Source organism: Salmo salar, unplaced genomic scaffold, assembly GCF_905237065.1.
Source record: "Salmo salar unplaced genomic scaffold, Ssal_v3.1, whole genome shotgun sequence".
Taxonomy (NCBI): Eukaryota; Metazoa; Chordata; class Actinopteri; order Salmoniformes; family Salmonidae; genus Salmo; species Salmo salar.
In genome coordinates, this window is record NW_025547255.1 from 9,806 (window position 1) to 30,296 (window position 20,491).

At 43.5% G+C, this 20,491-nt stretch overlaps 1 pseudogene; it reads left to right on the forward strand.

The window, feature by feature from the left end:
• The first annotated feature begins 14,198 nt into the window (after window positions 1-14,198).
• On the forward strand, window positions 14,199-20,212 carry LOC106598634 (uncharacterized; annotated as a pseudogene).
• The last annotated feature ends 279 nt before the right edge of the window (window positions 20,213-20,491 follow it).

Consider the following 20,491-nt stretch of genomic DNA (forward strand, 5'->3'; position numbering starts at 1 on the left):
CACCTGTCTATATAAGGTCCCACAGTTGACAGTGCATGTCAGTGCAAAAACCAAGCAATGAGGTTAAAGGAATTGTCCGTAGACCTCCGAGACAGGATTGTGTCGAGGCACAGATTTGGGGAAGGGTACCAAAACATGTCTGCAGCATTGAAGGTCCCCAAGAACACAGTGGCCTCCATCATTCTTAAATGCAAGAAGTGTGGAACCACCAAGACTCTTCCAAGAGCTGGCCACCCTTCCAAACTGAGCAATCGGGGGAGAAGGGCCTTGGTCAAGGAGGTGAGCAAGAACCCGATGGTCACTCTGACAGAGCTTCAGAGTTCCTCTGTGGAGATGGGAGAACCTTCCAGAAGGACAAACATCTCTGCAGCACTCTAACAATCAGGCCTTAATGGTAGAGTGGCCCGATGGAAGCCATTCCTCAGTAAAAAACACATGACAGCCTGCTTGGAGTTTGCCAAAAAAAGGCACCTAAAGAACTCTCAGACCTTGAGAAACAAGATTCTCTGGTCTGATTAAACCAAAATTAAACTCTCTGGCCTGAATGCCAAGCATCACGTCTGGAGGAAACCTGGCACCATCCCTACGGTGAAGCATGGGGGTGGCAGCATTATACTGTGAGGATGTGTTTCAGCCGCAAGGACTGGGAGACTAGTCAGGATCGAGGGAAAGATGAACGGAGCAAAGTACAGAAAGATCCATGATGAAAACCTGCTCCAGAGCGCTCAGGACCTCAGACTGGGGCAAAGGTTCACCTTCCAACAGGACAATGACCCTAAGCACACAGTCAAGACAATGCAGAGTGTCTCTGAATGTCCTCGAGTGGCCCAGCCAGAGCCCGGACTTGAACCCGATCGAACATCTCTGGAGAGATCTGAAAATAGCTGTGCAGCGACACTCCCCATCCAACCTGACAGAGCTTGAGAGGATCTGCAGAGAAGAATGGGAAGAACTCCCCAAGTACAGGTGTGCCAAGCTTGTAGCGTCATACCCAAGAATACTTGAGTATTGAGTAAAGGGTCTGAATACTTATGTAAATCTAATATTTCCGTTTTTTTTTAAATACATTTGCTAGATTATTTGCTTTGCCATTATGGGGTATTGTGATGTCATTATTGGGTATTGTGATGTCATTATGGGGTATTGTGATGTCATGTGTTATAGATTGATGAGGGGGGAAATGATTTAATCCATTTTAGAATAAGGCTGTAACATAACAAAATGTGGAAAAAGTCAAGCAGTCTGAATACTTTCCCAAATGCACTGTATATAAGAACAACATTCATATTCAGTGAGAGGGACCTAAGATTCCTATTTTGCTCTTTGTTAATTGAAAGAGAGAGGACTAGGAAAAGAGGGTTGGGGTGGCAGAAGTGAGAAAACAGGGAAAGAGAGAGAGAGATGAGAAACAGTGAGAGATAGAATGAGAAAGAGAGAGAAACAGAGTGAGAGAGAGAGAGAGAGAGAGAGAGAGAGAGAGAGAGAGAGAATTTGCACTTGTTGTGTGGGTGGGAGTAAAACTTATATTTCACCACTAGAGGGCACTAAAACCCTGTGTTTTTATTTTGTCTTTATAGGTGAATGTGCGTGTGTGTGTGTGTGTGTGTGTGTGTGTGTGTTCCCACTCATGCCTACTTGTGCCTGTATGACTCTCTCTCTGTGCCACTTACCGATGCCTCGTTATAACACAGACACCTCGTTAGTGTACCACAGCCAATTACAACCGCCGCAGCTCTCCCGCGAGGGGCTATCACCGCTTCTTGATTGGCTATGATTGGCATGATAACAAGCTGAGCCTGAGCCACCAACCAACACACACACACACACACACACACACACACACACACACACACACACACACACACACACACACACACACACACACACACACACACACACACACACACACACACACAAACACACAACAAACCCAAGGCAGGCAGCACTTAGCTGTTAATGACTATGCCAGATTGACAGCCAGCCCTGTCTCTCCTACTCATACAGCCAGCCCTGGCTCTCCTACTCATACAGCCAGCCCTGTCTCTCCTACTCATACAGCCAGCCCTGTCTCTGCTACTCATACAGCCAGCCCTGTCTCTCCTACTCATACAGCCAGCCCTGTCTCTCCTACTCATACAGCCAGCCCTGTCTCTCCTACTCATACAGCCAGCCCTGTCTCTCCTACTCATACAGCCAGCCCTGTCTCTCCTACTCATACAGCCAGCCCTGTCTCTCCTACTCATACAGCCAGCCCTGCCTCTCCTACTCATACAGCCAGCCCTGTCTCTGCTACTCATACAGCCAGCCCTGTCTCTCCTACTCATACAGCCAGCCCTGCCTCTCCTACTCATACAGCCAGCCCTGCCTCTCCTACTCATACAGCCAGCCCTGTCTCTGCTACTCATACAGCCAGCCCTGTCTCTGCTACTCATACAGCCAGCCCTGTCTCTGCTACTCATACAGCCAGCCCTGTCTCTGCTACTCATACAGCCAGCCCTGTCTCTCCTACTCATACAGCCAGCCCTGTCTCTCCTACTCATACAGCCAGCCCTGTCTCTGCTACTCATACAGCCAGCCCTGTCTCTCCTACTCATACAGCCAGCCCTGTCTCTGCTACTCATACAGCCAGCCCTGTCTCTCCTACTCATACAGCCAGCCCTGTCTCTCCTACTCATACAGCCAGCCTCATGGAATAGTTTATCAGGAGGCAACCAGAGATCAATCAGGATGGTGGATTGATTGAAATGTGTTTATTATGATCATGATGAACAATAATCCTGCTATCCACTTCAGAACTGTGTGAGCCGCTGTAATAGTTAGTTAGTGTGTGTCAGGTAGTAAGCCTAGTCCGAGACAGAACGGCCCGTAGTAATACTGTAAAGCGTCACTGTTACGCTGCTGGGAAATTCTTCCATTTCACTGTTGAGGTTTCTGCGAATCCACCCAGGCGTAATGACTGTCTGGTTTGAGATCAATATTTTTTGGGGACCTAATTTTGTCCTCAAACAGCTGTAGCAAAGAATGTGTCTTCTCCTTTTTGCGACACTGGGTTAAGTTCTCCTCAGTTAGGTCTGTCTCGTATTCTGGGATGTCAGGAGTATGGCAGAACTGTATTCTGGGATGTCAGGAGTATGGCAGAACTGTATTCTGGGAAGTCAGGAGTATGGCAGAACTGTATTCTGGGAAGTCAGGAGTATGGCAGAACTGTATTCTGGGAAGTCAGGAGTATGGCAGAACTGTATTCTGGGAAGTCAGGAGTGTGGCAGAACTGTATTCTGTGTCCAGGCCAGGCAGAGAACACCAGTTGGGTTGCTATGGAATTAGAAAGGAGAACAGAGGATGAGCTTAGCATCATGATTGGCTGACCCATGCAGTTGTTATGATGACACAATGGAAACAGTAACTGCTTCACCATTCTGTTTAATTGTATATATCTATATGATACAGGTATCTCAGGTGGGGAAGATGGGCTCGTGGTAACGGCTGGAGCGGAATCAGTGGAATGGTATCAAATACATCAAACACATGGTTTCCATGGTTTCCATGTGTTTGATGCAAATCCTTGCGCTCCGTTCCAGCCATTATTATGAGCTGTCCTCCCCTCAGCAGCCTCCTCTGATGATTATGGTTGGAATGAAAAAGGCCCCAGACACAAGTAGAAACTATGAGCATGACAGAAAAATAAGTTAGGGAGAATTAGTTAGAGGAAAGTCCTTTGTCACAGCAGTGATCTTCAGTTTTCAACACTTTGCTGTTGTTTAGCGTTTTGGTTACCACGACAAAGCTGTCCTTCGGGGTACAGGTGAGAGGTCAGGTAGGTAGGAGGTAGACGACACAGGAGATCACGGCGATGCTTTCTGCTCGTGGGTGCTGGGAATTGTCTTGACATTTTCCACGATCTACACTTTCTGAACTCTAACGCCTCAGCGCGTCGACAGGTGTTGATTGGATGTTGTTGAATAGCGACATAAGCAGACCTCCGGAGACGAACAGATCATTAGCTAAAGCAAAGGCTTTATAAATCCCCAATCAGCTGCACCCCTTAACAGTCCTTTGATGAAGGTCGTGGCAAACATGATTCTGTAACGCTTACAGCTTTGAGACATTCTCACAGACCTCTGTACATTGACACGTCTGTCAGCAACTCTAGTCACCCTCATACAAGACCACTGATCCTGAAGGCTCACTCACCTTGGAGAGACATCCTATACTGTAAACCATGTGTTTCCATGTTCAGTGTGTGTGTGTGTGTGTGTGTGTGTGTGTGTGTGTGTGTGTGTGTGTGTGTGTGTGTGTGTGTGTGTGTGTGTGTGTGTGTGTGTGTGTGTGTGTGTGTGTGTGTGTGTGTGTGTGTGGTTGTGTGTGTGGTGTGTGTGTGTGTGTGTGTAGCAGATGTCTTTGTGACATGAGCACATTTATGCAAACTCCTCTGTGAGAAACACATGGTAAACAAGGATGTGCTGTCGCTATGGATACCGGGCTGGAACACGGAACAGCTAGTGTTTGAGGAGAGGGAAGTGATGAAAGCGTGTACAATACTACACACAATGTTTTTGATGTCACCCACTCAAAACACAGGCTCATTTTACAAAATGGAAACGTATTGAAGCGTTCAAACAAACCCGCTTGATATGACATCACTGGAGGAGATAGAGAGTGTTATAGATGGAAGATTTGTGGAGATCACAAGAGGCAGCGTTTCTGTTCCTCTTTACTCCGCTTAAAACCCTTTAATCCTTTACTGTTTAGCTATTTCTGTATTTATTGACTCTAGGGGATCTAAGCAACGTACATCAACCAATCAAAGGTAACTGTGTAGACTTACGACAGTGTTATTGATGGAAACGGATGGGGAATAGCAAGCAGTGGAGGTTAAAGGAAGCCAGGCTTCCCCCAAATATTGGACCAATAAAAAAACAAAAACAATTATGAAATAAAGTTCTCTTCGTCTCTCAGTGTTTTCATCATTTTTGGTAAATTCGCAAGTGGCTGAATCTCCCAGGAGAAATCATCCGTGCGAGGGAAACGTGTAGCCCATGTTTCTGATGCTGTCTGAAACTAAGGAAACGTGTAGACCATGTATATGATGCTGTCTGAAACTAAGGAAACGTGTAGACCATGTATATGATGCTGTCTGAAACTAAGGAAACGTGTAGCCCATGTATCTGATGCTGTCTGAAACTAAGGAAACGTGTAGCCCATGTATCTGATGCTGTCTGAAACTAAGGAAACGTGTAGCCCATGTATCTGATGCTGTCTGAAACTAAGGAAACGTGTAGACCATGTATCTGATGCTGTCTGAAACTAAGGAAACGTGTAGCCCATGTATCTGATGCTGTCTGAAACTAAGGAAACGTGTAGCCCATGTATCTGATGCTGTCTGTGTCACGGCTGTTTAAAGGATCGGACCAAAGCGCAGAATGGTTGTAGTTCCCACAAACACAAACACAAGTGGAAAAACCCCCTACTTAAATATGATCTCCATTTAGAGACAACGAGGACCGGCTGCCTCTAATTGGAGATCATCCCAACAACCCGAAACATAGAAATAGAAACCTAGAAAACCCACATAGAAACAGATAACAAGAAAACCACCCAAAAACACCCCTGTCACACCCTGACCACTCTACTATAGAAAATGACATCTTACAAGGGTCAGGACGTGACAGTCTGAAACAAAGGAGTATGACGTGTTGACACCGTAGCGTTTGATTGGTTGACGCCAGGAAGCATTTGGCCTCCCTTGATAAAGAAATGTAAAAAGAATTAGCCAATCAGCGTTGAATTAAGCTCAACTGTGGGTTATCCTGGCGCAGCAAAACTCCCCCCAAGGGAAGCCAGTTTGGATTTGGCTTCAAACCAATCAAATCACATCCTAAGCAAAACGTCATCATTGTCAGAAAAACGTGTTTGATTGTGGTCTGCTTGTGTTGATGTCCTGCTGTAGCTAACTTGCTAAATCAGCCCTTTCCTAAGCCATGGATGGAGACTTGTGGTTTTGACTTAATTCTATGTACAAACCAATGTTTATGACAGTGATTCTGATCATAAATGAATATGTTGTGCCACTGGCCTGAGAAGACTGAAGTTTAATATGTAGCCTAGTTGTAGCCTAGTAGGCTGACGTTAACTAGCTAGCTAACTTAGCTGGTTCATTGTTGCCCATGTGAGGAAGTCAGGCTAGCAAGCATTTTAGCTAGTTAGCCTATAAAACAAAAACTAAAAGTGTACTGTATGACAGAGACATAGACGGTTTTGCCAACATGAAAGAGAGGAGGATGGCATTGGTGAATCAACTAGTCTGCAAGTAGGGTGAGTCAACTTCATTTGTATTACTAGCATGCGCACGTACCATGGACAGACACATGATAATTAGCAACACCGATTAGACTAAATTGTTTTTTTTGGTATCTTTACGTTTGTTTTAAGCGTATTAAACTAAGCGTATATAGCCTTGTGGATTGGATGATTTTTAAAGGGTGCTGGGATAACAGAGGCTCCTGTTGTCTTTGTGCTGACTTGTGGTAACTTGTGGTTCCAAATCACTAGTTGTTTAGTAAACTGTTGAAAACATTAACTTGCTTGAGGGGCTCCTGAGTGGCGCAGCGGTCTAAGACACTGCATCTCAGTGCTAGAGGCGTCACTACAGACACCCTGGTTTGAATCCAGGCTGTATCACAACCGGCCGTGATTGGGAGTTCCATAGGGCTGCGCTCAATTGACTCAGCGTCGTCCGGATTTGGCCGGTGTAGGCCGTCATTGTAAATAAGAATTTGATCTAAACTAATTTGCCTAGTTAAATAAAATAAAACATTTGACCATGCTGCAGGTCATATAACTGTTTGTTACATGCAATATTTGCTTTGTGGACTTCACCGGACAGATGTTGCTCTCCGGTTTTGTGATGAAACAAACGTATGTGTAGTTGAATGTATTCCTCCACTGTGTGACTGTTGTCTTTTTGTTGTCACGGGCCTTATTGTATATCACGGTGGCATATGAACTAATGGGTTATAGAGCAAACAACGCAATTATCACAACAACATTGGTTGAAATATGGCTTTTTTACTGGCTTGGCTTCCCCAGGGATTTTACCCACGCACCTCTACTGATAGCAGGAGGGGTAACAGAAACATAGTTGATGTTTAGGAAAACATTTTGGAGTGTTTGTCACACTCATCTCAGTTGGTTTGTGATTCATCCCAAAGTGCAGTGCTTCTGAATATGTGCATCGTAAAGGAATGAGAATCCTGCATCGTAAAGGAATGAGAATCCTGCATCGTAAAGAATGAGAACCCTGCATCGTAAAGTAATGAGAATCCTGCATCGTAAAGGAATGAGAATCCTGCATCGTAAAGGAATGAGAATCCTGCATCGTAAAGGAATGAGAATCCTGCATCGTAAAGAATGAGAACCCTGCATCGTAAAGTAATGAGAACCCTGCATCGTAAAGGAATGAGAATCCTGCATCGTAAAGGAATGAGAATCCTGTATCGTAAAGGAATGAGAATCCTGCATCGTAAAGGAATGAGAATCCTGCATCGTAAAGGAATGAGAATCCTGCTTCGTAAAGGAATGAGTATCCTGCATCGTAAAGAATGAGAACCCTGCATCGTAAAGTAATGAGAACCCTGCATCGTAAAGAATGAGAACCCTGCATCGTAAAGTAATGAGAATCCTGCATTGTAAAGGAATGAGAATCCTGCATCGTAAAGTAATGAGAACCCTGCATTGTAAAGAATGAGAACCCTGCATCGTAAAGTAATGAGAATCCTGCATCGTAAAGGAATGAGAATCCTGCATCGTAAAGGAATGAGAATCCTGCATCGTAAAGAATGAGAACCCTGCATCGTAAAGTAATGAGAATTCTGCATCGTAAAGGAATGAGAATCCTGCATCGTAAAGGAATGAGAATCCTGCATCGTAAAGGAATGAGAATCCTGCATCGTAAAGAATGAGAACCCTGCATCGTAAAGTAATGAGAACCCTGCATCGTAAAGGAATGAGAATCCTGCATCGTAAAGGAATGAGAATCCTGTATCGTAAAGTAATGAGAATCCTGCATCGTAAAGGAATGAGTATCCTGCATCGTAAAGAATGAGAACCCTGCATCGTAAAGTAATGAGAACCCTGCATCGTAAAGTAATGAGAACCCTGCATCGTAAAGAATGAGAACCCTGCATCGTAAAGTAATGAGAACCCTGCATCGTAAAGTAATGAGAATCCTGCATCGTAAAGTAATGAGAATCCTGTATCCTAAAGGAATGAGAATCCTGTATCCTAAAGGAATGAGAATCCTGCATCGTAAAGTAATGAGAATCCTGCATCGTAAAGTAATGAGAATCCTGTATCGTAAAGAAATGAGAATCCTGCATCGTAAAGAAATGAGAATCCTGTATCCTAAAGGAATGAGAATCCTGTATCGTAAAGAAATGGGAATCCTGCATCGTAAAGGAATGAGAATCCTGCATCGTAAAGGAACGAGAATCCTGCATCGTAAAGGAATGAGAATCCTGCATCGTAAAGGAATGAGAATCCTGCATCGTAAAGGAATGAGAATCCTGGCAAAAGGTCAGAAGTTGTGTCCCAAATGACACCCTATTCCCTATATGTTGTACTGCTTTTGAGCAGCAAACAAGGACAGAAGAAGAGGCGTGTTGGTGGAGACAGCCTGTGCAGTGCAGCAGACAGCAACCCAAATATGTTTTATAAACAGCTTTATCCTGCCAGGGACAGGAGTGGTTCATTAGGTTTAAATGGATGGTTGATTTGTCTTCATTATAAGGTCTCAGTGCAGAACAGAACAGAAAACACAAAAGACAAAGAGAGAGAGAGAGAGAAGGAAAATACTCTCTCACCTGTAGTGTTTCAGAAAGAGGTCTATAAACAAGCCCCATTATAAACACCAACAGGACCATTTTGGAGAAGCAAACAACTTGCTATCACTGAGTCTGAGTCACTTCAGTTTTATAATTCAGTCAAAATAAGTTCTTGACTGAACCGAGAACAGAATTGACCCCAACATTGATCCCTGTGGCACTCCCTGTCCATCACCTGTCATCACCCTCACCTGAATTGGCCCGTTAATAAGAGGAGAGATTAGACTCCACAGAGCATTGCTTGGAGACCAAACACACACTGCCACCCCTGGAAACTGGATAATCACAGGTGTAAGTGCCACAGGTGTGGTTCCAATATCAGACCTGGAATGGACATTCAATGGCTTCTGACCCAAAATCTATGAAGGAATTTCTTTCAGACAGAATACCATTATACAGTTGTACATATAAGATCAAATGAGAATCCTATGGAGGAATTGCTTTGACACGGTGACCAAATACCATCTTACTGTGTGGCAGAATAACTCTGGGTTCCCTCCAAAAGAGCTGCAAAGCTTCATTACTCTCTGAGTGATGGCTCACTAATTTGGACGTCAGCAACAGTCGTCACTGAGTCTGTTTTGCAGACGTGTTTTGGCTAGGAGTTGCCTGGAGGCCCAGTAAAAAAAGCCTGAGTCCTAACTGGCACCCTACTACCTTTTGTACTGCACTACTTTTGACCAGGACCCATAGGACTCAGGTTAAAAGTACAGAAAAAAGGGTTCTTTACGAAGGGATGAGGGTTCTACCAGGAACCGTTTTTGATCTGAAGAACCCCTTTTGGAAGACAAATGGTTCTTTGATGATTCTTTGGTATGCAATAAGGGTTCATTGGAATGCAGGAAGGGTTCTACATAGAACCATATATCATATTTCCCAGCATGCTGTGTTGCATGGTGATTTTAGGATTTTTTTGTTTTAATATCTGTGTTTTTGAATGTACATTGATTCATTGATTCATTTAATGCTACACAAAGATAAATAGCATACATTTTTCTAAACTAATCCAGTCTGTTAGTAGTTGGACCCGTTACTGAGATGGTTGTTCCAGTTTAAAGGATTGAGGTAGTCTCAGTATTCAACCTCCCCTACCCTGGCAGTTATTCTGAATGCAGGTTGCGGGTGGTAAACAATTCCACTTGTTGGATATCCTAACTCTGACTAGATTCCAATAGGAATTAAACATCCCTTTGCAAGCCAGAATAATGTGACTTGCAGGCCTGATGTGGCCTGTAAACCAGGAGTTTCCATACACCACTGTGTTAGGGTATAATTAGACCCTCAAAGAAAGACCTTATGATACATGTAATGTATTCTCATAAATAATTACAGTTTAAAGGCTAATAAGGCAGGTGGAACCGTTCATTGAGGCTTCTAGAAAGAACGTTTATATTATAAAATGGTTATTGGTAGAACCCTTCATAGAGGGTTCTAGGTTGAACCATATACAGAGAGTTCTATGAAGAACCTTACACGAAGAGTTCTAGGCAGAACCCTCTGCAAACGGTTCTACCTAGCACCAAAATAGGGTTCAACCTGTGGGGACAAACCAAAGAACCCTCTATGGTTCTACTTACCACTTTTTTTTCTAAGAGTGTAGTGCACTATACAGGGAATAGGGTGCCATTTGAGATACAAAACAAAAAACAGAATCAAAAGCACCATCGTTGAATAACTAGAGAGAGAGAGATTCTATGTCTCTCTAATATGTCCCAAAAAGCATGGCTCTTCAGGACACAGAGCACTAGGTAAATACTCATTAAAAGTTCACCTTATTATCTTTCAGACAAAGCAGTAGGCGATTGGCAGACAGCTCATAATAGTAGACTAATCATCACATCACTACAATTTGCTCATCAAGCTTACTAAACGGTTAGTTAAACATTTGTAGCCCCCGGGGCCGTTACTTTTCTTTTCAAACGTTAAGTGGGCATCTATGAGGTGTAGAGACGTCATAGATGTGTTAAAGAGGAGGGGTTCTAGGGCTAGGATGGCCTTTATAAATGGAACCCAGGCCTGAGATAGATACAGAATGTTTTAACCAGGCTAAGCTTCTAGGTTGTTGTCAGAGTTCTAATGGACAACATGTTTTCTCTTGAGAAGTATGTGTGTCTTCTCCTGTTGATTTTAACACAAGCGTTGAGTTTAGCAGAGACAGGTTTGTCCAACCCAAGACGGGGAAAGAGAGGTGGTCAGTTGAGTTGGTCAGGTAATATCGGTAACGGGGAGAGTACTGGCTTGATTTCACCGAGACGACAGCAAGCCTCCGTTCTCCCCGAAGAGAGACACCGTGACCAATATTCCACGTTCCATGGCAGGGTAATCGATCGAATCGATGAGGACCGCCTGAACCGAGGTTTTGTGGGATTTGGTTCGTTTTCTCAGCCAAAACAGTTGAACAGAAATCGTAGGGACAGAGACCAGATACGCTTTGGCCAATTCAACTCTGGTCAATTCAACTCTGACACGGTGAGTGTTGTTGATTTCAATAACTCATAAAAACGTTTCACGTCATCAATGATCTTTAAGCGACAGTTTTTTTTTCTACCTTCATATTGTAAACACAACATGAACTCGTCATCAACATCACTGCATAATGTGACGTCTATCCCACCAAGGACGTCACATTCAGCAGAAATGTTGGAATAATATCTTACTTAAGTGAGTGACCAATTGACCTGTAATGTCTTTGTAGCACGGCTGCAGTGGTATTCAGGCAAGAAGCTGCAGTGCTCATGGTAACTGTGCAGGATGCCTGGGACTCTACACCTGTGACGTGGACCTTGGAAAGTGTAACCTCAAGGGGATCTCACAGAGGACAGGTAACCAGGCTACAACTCCTCCATAATGTTGTCGATTTGGACGTGTCATTCATAGGTTTTTATGACAAATGTGTTGTTTATTAAAAATGAAATAAACCAGACGATGTGTTTTGTCTTGTCGTTTGCAGAAAGCAAGTTCTTCCAGACCCTGAGTGATAGCAGACGGAGATGACACCCTAAACCAACACAACCGATCATGAACCTTGACCTTTTCTACTGATTCTGTTGTTGTTATTGTTATTGCGCATTTTACTGATGTGCAGGAAATGCACATTTTCTAATTTGAATTTTCTAATAAAATGAAATTATTTTCATGGTCAATGGTTTACTGTACTAGAGTGAACTCAAATGTACTAAAATGTTGATGTTAATATGAATTGTTAATATAATGTGTGATGCTGTTTTGTATTAAATCTTCTTAGGGGTCAGTTCCTCTTAGGATATTACTTCGTTATGGGCTTAGTGGTCAGAAAATTCGATAAACATCTCTGGATACCTTAAGATATTATCTTGTTTTGGGCAAAATATAAGTGGAATTTCCCCAGAAGATCAAAAATGTTCACATTTTATCAATAAAATTAAATTAAAAAAAAGAAAATGACCTTGATTCTACTTTGAATAATTTATTGGGGTTTTACTGCAAAAGCAACTTTGTTATATATATTATATTCAGTAAATACATGCATTATAAAATGGTGTCAACTCAACACTGACAAAGATTTCAAAGATAATTGACTAAATCCTTGATAAAAGCAGATAATATGTCAGGACCACCAAACTCAACGATTTGTGTTGTAGCTGGCAACAGGAAGTATCCTCTTGTCTTGGCAAGATTGGAGAAGTGTTATGTAATAAGATAACTGAACGTCTAGGCTCTTCTTTTAGTTAACACAATACACACGTATAGTTCAGAAACGTCCCACTCACAGACTATTGGGGCTGAGGACTCACAACGTGAACCAGTCTAGGTAGATCCTAAAGAAACTACGACCAGGTAAAGGGGAATATTTTGATTTCCCCCATTGGAGCTGAGGACTCACAACGTGAACCAGTCTAGGTAGATCCTAAAGAAACTACGACCAGGTAAAGGGGAATATTTGGATTTCCCCCATTGGTTTTAGATCTCTACAGTGTGATTATTGTTTAGTTTTCATTCCACTTATGAATTAATGTCAACAATAGTTTGATAAATACATATATATTGATAACTGTATATATTTAAATCCTTTCATTTGCTGTATCAACCTTATATTTTACTGTACCTACCTGTCTTAATCAACCTTATATTTTACTGTACCTACCTGTCTTATTCAACCTTATATTTTACTGTACCTACCTGTCTTATTCAACCTTATATTTTACTGTACCTACCTGTCTTAATCAACCTTATATTTTACTGTACCTACCTGTCTTAATCAACCTTATATTTTACTGTACCTACCTGTCTTATTCAACCTTATATTTTACTGTACCTACCTGTCTTATTCAACCTTATATTTTACTGTACCTACCTGTCTTATTCAACCTTATATTTTACTGTACCTACCTGTCTTAATCAACCTTATATTTTACTGTACCTATCTGTCTTATTCAACCTTATATGTTACTGTACCAGCAGCGTTCCACCAAATCTGCCCGACGACACCCAATATGTAGACTTCTCACACAACAACATCGATAGATTAGATTATGAGGACCTTACTGGACTAACCCCATGCGTTGGCTCACACTGTCAGGCTCGAGGTCCTAAATGTATCTCACAACTCTTTATCAACCATGCTGGATCTGTCAATGCCTCAACTCCATATCCTGGACTTTATCAACCATCCTGGATCTGTCAATGCCTCAACTCCATATCCTGGACTTTATCAACCATCCTGGATCTGTCAATGCCTCAACTCCATATCCTGGACTTTATCAACCATCCTGGATCTGTCATTGCCTCAACTCCATATCCTGGACTTTATCAACCATCCTGGATCTGTCAATGCCTCAACTCCTCAACTCCAGATCCTGGACTTGTCAACCATCCTGGATCTGTCAATGCCCCAACTCCATATACTGGACTTGTCAACCATCCTGGATCTGTCAATGCCCCAACTCCATATCCTGGACTTGTCAACCATCCTGGATCTGTCGTTGCCTCAACTCCATATCCTGGACTTTATCAAGCTACCTGGATGACAGTCATCTATTGCCAAGTACCATTGAAAACCTAACACACCTTCAAGTCTTTGCACTCGGAAGCGTAAATGCTATTTCAGTGAGCGACAGAGATATGGATCTGGTTCTCTCTTGCTGCGCCGTAGGGAAGTACCAGAGTCTTGTAGTGGATGCGAGCTTTGAATGGAAACCAGTGGAGTGTGTGGAGGAGCGGCGAGACATGAGAGAAGTTGGGAAGGTTGAAAACCAGGCGGGCTGCTGCGTTCTGTATAAATTGCAGGGGTTTGATGGCACAAGCAGGGAGACCAGCTAACAGAGAGTTGCAGTAGTCCAGATGGGAGATGACAAGAGCCTGGAGGGAGAGTATGGGGTGCAGACACAGATCCTCTCCACATCACCTGGTCAGAGCAGCCTGACAGGTAGGATGCAATCTAAGAGTGTTTCAGAGCCTGAGACGCCCAGCCCTGAGAGGGTGGAGAAGACGATCTGATGGTTCACAGTGTCAAAGGCTGCGGATAGATGTCGGACGATGAGAACAGAGCAGAGAGAGAGTCAGCTTTGGCAGTGGGAGCGCCTCCAGGACACAGAAAAGAGCAGTCTTGGTTGAGTGACCCGTTTTGAAGCATGACAGGTTGGGTCAAGAAGATAGTTCTTAGGGAGACAGTGAAAACGTTGGTCAGAGACAGCACGCTCAGAGTGTTTTAGAAAGAAAAGAAGGGTCACTTTATTTGGATAGATGATCTACAGCAATATTGGTCCCTGTCTGTGTGTGTGTGTGTCTATCACTCTGTGTGGTGTGTGGTGTGTGTGTGTGTGTCTATCACTCTGTGTGGTGTGTGTGTGTGTGTCTATCACTCTGTGTGGTGTGTCTATCACTCTGTGTGGTGTGTGTGTGTGTGTGTGTCTATCACTCTGTGTGGTGTGTGTGTCTATCACTCTGTGTGTGTGTGTCTGTGTGTGTGTGTGTGTGTGTGTGTCTATCACTCTGTGTGGTGTGTGTGTGTGTGTGTGTCTATCACTCTGTGTGGTGTGTCTATCACTCTGTGTGTGTGTGTGTGTGTGTGTGTCTATCACTCTGTGTGGTGTGTGTGTCTATCACTCTGTGTGTGTGTGTCTGTGTGTGTGTGTGTGTGTGTGTCTATCACTCTGTGTGGTGTGTGTGTCTATCACTCTGTGTGGTGTGTGTTTCTATCACTCTGTGTGTGTGTGTGTGTGTGTGTCTATCACTCTGTGTGTGTGTCTATCACTCTGTGTGGTGTGTGTTTCTATCACTCTGTGTGTGTGTGTGTGTGTCTATCACTCTGTGTGGTGTGTGTGTGTGTGTGTCTATCACTCTGTGTAGTGTGTGTGTGTCTATCACTCTGTGTGTGTGTGTGTGTGTGTGTGTCTATCACTCTGTGTGTGTGTGTGTGTGTGTGTGTCTATCACTCTGTGTGTGTGTGTGTGTGTGTGTGTGTCTATCACTCTGTGTGGTGTGTGTGTGTGTGTGTCTATCACTCTGTGTAGTGTGTGTTTCTATCACTCGTGTGTGTGTGTGTGTGTGTGTGTCTATCACTCTGTGTGTGTGTGTGTCTATCACTCTGTGTGTGTGTGTGTCTATCACTCTGTGTGGTGTGTGTGTGTCTATCACTCTGTGTGTAACCAGTTGATAACATTCTTCTGGGGTTAACAGAAAAGCTTTCACCAAAACCTTCTCAATTAAATGTTAACCTCGGAGTAGACTTACCTGGTACAGGTACGCTGAGTACACCCCCCCTTTAGCCCTCAGAACAGCCTCGATTAGTCGGGTCATGGACTCTACAAGGTGTGGAAATCGTTCCACAGGGATGCTGGCCCATGTTGACTCCAACGCTTCCCACAGTTGTCAAGATGGCTGGATGTCCTTTGGGTGGAGGATCATTCTTGATACACACGGGAAACTGTTGAGCGTGAAAAACCCAGCAGCGTTGCAGTTCATGACACACAAACCAGTGCGCCTGGTGCCTACTAACATACCCCAGTTCAAAGGCACTTAAATAATTTGTCTTTTCCATTCACCCTCTGAATGGGACACATACACAATCCATGTCTCAATAGTCTCAAGGCTTAAAAATTACTTTTTTAACCACCTGTGTCTCCTCCCCTTCCTCTACACTGATTGAAGTGGATTTAACAAGTGACATCAATAAGGGATCATAGCTTTCACCTGGGTTCACCTGGTCAGTCTATGTCATGGAAATGTTTTGTACACTCAGTGTATATCAGGAGTAAGTACTATATATAATTTGTATCTATTATTTGTTGTTTGCATAAACTTGGCCATGAAATGAGCCGCAGCAGCGCAGAACCATCGCTAGACCAACACATGAGACAGCACATTCCTCACTCGCTAGATGAGCAATTAAAGAGCCAGATGCGCAATTTTAAAGGGGAATTACACACACACACACACACACACACACACACACACACACACACACACACACACACACACACACACACACACACACACCAAAAAATGGTCTTCTGATGTGATTTAAGCATTGACATGGACTCAGAACATCCCATTTAGTTGTTTCTCTACAGTTGTAATTTTGAGAGTTGACAATATAGTGCACTACTTTCTCTTGGACACTAAGGACCAGGGGAAGAGTTGACAACATAGTACACTACTTTCTCTTGGACACTAAGGACCAGGGGAAGAGTTGACAATATAGTGCACTACTTTCTCTTGTACACTAAGGACCAGGGGAAGAGTTGACAATATAGTGCACTACTTTCTCTTGGACACTAAGGACCAGGGGGAAGAGTTGACAATATAGTACACTACTTTCTCTTGGACACTAAGGACCAGGGGAAGAGTTGACAATATAGTGCACTACTTTCTCTTGTACACTAAGGACCAAGGGAAGAGTTGACAATATAGTACACTACTTTCTCTTGGACACTAAGGACCAGGGGAAGAGTTGACAATATAGTGCACTACTTTCTCTTGTACACTAAGGACCAGGGGAAGAGTTGACAATATAGTACCACTTACGTGTCTGGTAATTTATACTTCTGTAGCTCAAATTGTTTACTTATGTAACTTAAAATTCGGATTTATGAAACTAAAAATGTTTACTTATGTAACTCCGAATTTTGACTTAGAGTATCTCAACATTTCTAGTTCGTATCTCGACAGAATAGACTGATCAGCGCAGACGGATGTCACACTATCTGACGTCACGTAAGACAATGTATCTTTCCAACATTGAAGAAGTGTAACATGAAAAAGGAATTTGAACAAAATGGCAACCAAAGTAAAAATCTAAGAATCATTGTTGAAAAAGAGGATCTTAACAGTGACCCCCAGGCTCTTCCACATCAGGAAACACATAAATACTGGTATCAGAATCACTTTATTTGACAAGTACATTTGCACATAGGCCTACCTGTAATGTAACTTAATGAATAGCTGCTGCCAGCAATAGACAATGTACAAACAGAATACAGACACAAAGTCAACACATAAAACTCTGGAGTAAAGCTGATTGACAGTGAGGATATTTACAGATGGGAAATATCTGCAGAATCACACTCAACTGGTAGAACTGGTAAACTGTTGAACAGCAAACTTTAAAGCTGACAAAGTACTATGTGAAACAGTCTAGTTACCTCGTTGCAGAAGAAGCTGTGGCCAGGCAAATGTAAATGTTAAGATTCTCACTTAGATTTTTACACTTTATTTACAGTTTTAATATTACATTTATTTGGTGTTTTTCACATTTTCATGACATTTTTAATCAATTCAAGAAGGCACTCGCATATCTAATCTATCTCTGTTGCAGGTGCATGATAACAGTTGATTAAGATGAGAAAAAAGGAGAAACCAGCACACTGCTCTTGATGGTATCACTGCTCTTTAATAAGCTTTACGTATCGACCTCAAGCTTTTGTACTCCGACGAAGTCCTTGAGGCCGATACGTAAAGCTTATTAAAGAGCAGTGATACTATCAAGAGCAGTGTTCTGGTTTCTCCTCAGATAGCTGTATCTATTCATGTGTTAAAGCTACATTCAAAACATTTTTTATTTTTATTTGACAAGTTTATTAAATTTAACTATTTTTCTTTTCTTCCAGTATGTCTTTACTCTTTTGGCCCGTTGCCATCCCTCCTGACACTGCATGCTTCCAGAGGGAGGAGAGAGAGGATTGGACCTGTCTGTGTCACTTCAAGACAAGAGAATAAAGAATTTATCCTATCAGAAATCTCAGCAGGGTGCCAACAAATCTGCCCGACGACACCCCAATACCTAGACATTTTCCCACAACACCATCGATAGACTAGAGAATGAGGAGCTCACTGGATTAAAACCACATTTGTCTCTTGAAGACAACTCATTGTGTTCTGAGGTTCATATATCCCCGAATGCATTTGTTCACACCACAAAGCTAAAGGTTCTGAACGTAACTAACAACTGCTTGTCAACCATCCTGGATCTCTCGTTTCCTCAACTCCAGATCCTGGACTTTATCAAGCCACCCTGTACGACATCTATCGACTGCCAAGTACGTTTGAAAACCTAACCGATCTTGAATTCCTTGTGCTTGGGAGCACAACTGCTTATTTCAGTGAACAACACTGACTTTGACCCGTTGAGAAACGTATATCTTTAAAACAACTTGGTTTGGGTGACAGGAAGTGAGTGGCAGAGATATGAATCTGGTTCTCTCGCCAAGCTCAAGTTTCTTCAGGAAATGACCCCTTTAACGTACCATTTTCAAGGACTTCCTGTTGGACTTGAATGAAACACAGACAACAATACTGAACGGTTGGTTAGGTTATTCCCCAATAACTGCAATGTGATCCTTTTGAGACATTTGGAAGCGATGCGTCTGGTTAAAAATCTCTATCCTTTAAAAAAAAAAAACACTCGGATTAACAGTTCTGTGTCAGTGAAGCTAATAAACAATGTATGACCATCACCACTTCAGGAAGTCCCGTTTGTCAACATCACTTTATAATGAAGACACTCTGGACGGTTTTCAGTTCCCTAGTCAGAACCACTTGGTCAACGGTCGATCAGTCATTGTGAACAAAGTAGCTGAAGGAGCCCATGTTTTTTTGTTTTTTTACCCCACAGATAAACATCAGCGTTGACTCTCTATCGCTTTCTCAGATGACATATCTAAAGTTCACAGGGACTGGCATGAACATCTCTGTAACGTCTGCTTCCAACTCACACCCTCAAACACGTAGATCCCCTGAACGCAGCTCACTCTCCAGCCCACTTTCCAGCTCACACTCTCAAACACGTAGATCCCCTGAACGCAGCTCACTCTCCAGCCCACTTTCCAGCTCACACTCTCAAACACGTAGATTCCCTGAACGCAGCTCACTCTCCAGCCCACTTTCCAGCTCACACTCTCAAACACGTAGATCCCCTGAACGCAGCTCACTCTCCAGCCCACTTTCCAGCTCACACTCTCAAACACGTAGATCCCCTGAACGCAGCTCACTCTCCAGCCCACTTTCCAGCTCACACTCTCAAACACGTAGATTCCCTGAACGCAGCTCACTCTCCAGCTCCCAATCACCTGAATTCTTATCACCTGTTCACACACCTGTATGTCATTATCACACATTATTTAGTTCAGTTCTCTGCACCCCATCACTGTGAGTTATTGTTTGTTTTGTAACACACATCTTTCAGAGTGCTGGGTTTACAGTGAGTGATTCCTCCCGTGTATGATAGTTTTTACCTATTCCCTGCCTGTACTTTAGCCTATCGGATTTCCTGTTATCTACCTATAGCCTGATCTCCCGGACTACGTTACCAGCCTTTTCCCTGTCTGTACTGTTGCCCTTTGTGGACCCCCTGTGTATGACCACCTGCCTGCCCCTGGACCCAGCTACCTGCCTCCTCCTGTGTATGACCTTCTGCCTGTCCCTGGACCCAGCTACCTGCCTCCTCCTGTGTATGACCTTCTGCCTGTCCCTGGACCCAGCTACCTGCCTCCTCCTGTGTATGACCTTCTGCCTGCCCATGGACCCAGCTACCTGCCTCCTCCTGTGTATGACCTTCTGCCTGTCCCTGGACCCAGCTACCTGCCTCCTCCTGTGGTCCTTTACAATAAACACCTGCTGTGCCCTGTGCTTGAAACCATCTCCCTCCAAACTCTCTGCCTAGGAAGTTCCTGAACCTGCGGACAATGCTGAGGCAGCAGAGCTACCTTGAGTGTCCCGGGGCTGGTTTGGAGAGGAAGAGACAGGTGTTCTGGAGCAGTCTGAAAGCTATGCTGAGGACTGCAGACAAGAGCATGGTGCTAAAGGACCTGGCTGCAGATATAGCTGATACATTACCTCTGATGATAGACCAGGGCTGAGCATGGTGCTAAAGGACCTGGCTGCAGATATAGCTGATACATTACCTCTGATGATAGACCAGGGCTGAGCATGGTGCTAAAGGACCTGGCTGCAGATATAGCTGATACATTACCTCTGATGATAGACCAGGGCTGAGCATGGTGCTAAAGGACCTGGCTGCAGATATAGCTGATACATTACCTCTGATGATAGACCAGGGCTGAGCATGGTGCTAAAGGACCTGGCTGCAGATATAGCTGATACATTACCTCTGATGATAGACCAGGGCTGAGCATGGT